The sequence below is a fragment of the Austrofundulus limnaeus genome, unplaced genomic scaffold (genome assembly GCF_001266775.1).
Source record: "Austrofundulus limnaeus strain Quisiro unplaced genomic scaffold, Austrofundulus_limnaeus-1.0 Scaffold700, whole genome shotgun sequence".
In the NCBI taxonomy this organism is placed as follows: domain Eukaryota; kingdom Metazoa; phylum Chordata; class Actinopteri; order Cyprinodontiformes; family Rivulidae; genus Austrofundulus; species Austrofundulus limnaeus.
The window spans coordinates 23,580-25,396 of record NW_013953102.1 but is presented as its reverse complement, the minus strand read 5'-3'; the positions used below and the strand labels follow the sequence as shown (position 1 = coordinate 25,396).

Here is a 1,817-nt window from a genome sequence, read left to right as displayed (position 1 = left end):
TTAAGTACAGAGGGGTTTAAGTACAGAGGGGTTAAAGTACGGGGGGGTTAAAGTACAGAGGGGTTAAAGTACAGAGGGGTTAAAGTACGGGGGGGTTAAAGTACAGAGGGGTTAAAGTACAGAGGGGTTAAAGTACGGAGGGGTTAAAGTACAGAGGGGTTAAAGTACAGAGGGGTTAAAGTACGGGGGGGTTAAAGTACTGAGGTTTATAGTACTGAGTTTTATTTACAGTTTTCCATCAGCTGTAGTTGTTATGATAGAATCAAGATGTTCCTCTGCAGGATAAACAAAGATTGAAGTTTCTGGTAAATCTTTCTAACCCTAACCTGCTGATGGAAAGGCCCCGCCCTCAGGTGTATTAAATGTTGTGGTTTGAAGGGACAGGTAGCAGAGAAATCATGGTGGTTGTGTTTGGTTCTGATTGGACCCCGGATCAGATGGTGATTCTGAGCATGAATCCAGTTTTTACATCTGAAGAATAAATCTTCTCAAACTGGGAACTAACAATTTCCCGAAGTTATTCTGGTTTCCTGATTTTGATCACTTTCTTACAAGAGCATGGACCTTTTGTCCCAGGACTTCCTCCAGGACTGCAGGTCTTTACAGACAGATCAGGACGCTGTCAGCGAGAAGAAAACCTTTGATCTCTGGATCAAACAGATTAATGAACCTTAGATCTCTGGATCAAACAGACCAATGAACCTTTGATCTCTGGATCAAACAGACCAATGAACCTTTGATCTCTGGATCAAACAGACCAATGAACCTTTGATCTCTGGATCAAACAGATCAATGAACCTTTGATGTCTGGACCAAACAGATCAATGAACCTTTGATGTCTGGACCAAACAGATCAATGAATCTTTGATGTCTGGATCAAACTGATCAATGAACCTTTGATGTCTGGATCAAACAGATCAATGAACCTTTGATGTCTGGATCAAACAGATCAATGAATCTTTGATGTCTGGATCAAACAGATCAATGAACCTTTGATCTCTGGATCAAACAGACCAATGAACCTTTGATCTCTGGATCAAACAGACCAATGAACCCTTTGATGTCTGGACCAAAGAGATCAATGAACCCTTTGATGTCTGGATCAAACAGACCAATGAACCTTTGATGTCTGGATCAAACAGACCAATGAACCTTTGATCCCATCTGGATCAAACAGATCAATGAACCCTTTGATGTCTGGATCAAACAGACCAATGAATCTATGATCTCTGGATCAAACAGACCAATGAATCTTTGATCTCTGGATCAAACAGACCAATGAATCTTTGATCTCTGGATCAAACAGACCGATGAACCTTTGATCTCTGGATCAAACAGACCGATGAACCTTTGATCTCTGGATCAAACAGATCAATGAACCTTTGATCTCTGGATCAAACAGATCGATGAACCTTTTATCTCTGGATCAAACAGACCGATGAAGCTTTGATCTCTGGATTAAACAGACCGATAAACCCTTTGATCTCTGGATCAAACAGACCAATGAAACCTTTGATCTCTGGATCAAACAGACCAATGAACCTTTGATCTCTGGATCAAACAGATCAACGAACCTTTGATCTCTGGATCAAACAGACCAACGAACCCTTTGATCTCTGGATCAAACAGACCAACGAACCCTTTGATCTCTGGATCAAACAGACCAATGAACCCTTTGATCTCTGGATCAAACAGACCAATGAACCCTTTGATCTCTGGATCAAACAGACCAATGAACCCTTTGATCTCTGGATCAAACAGACCAATGAACCTTTGATCTCTGGATCAAACAGACCAATGAACCTTTGATCTCTGGA

General features: G+C 41.2%; 1 protein-coding gene across 1 annotated transcript in view; it reads left to right on the top strand.

Moving 5' to 3' along the window:
* hm13 (histocompatibility (minor) 13) overlaps positions 1–1,817 on the top strand; it is a gene marked incomplete in the record, with an annotated part of 21,771 nt that overhangs the window by 5,018 nt on the left and 14,936 nt on the right.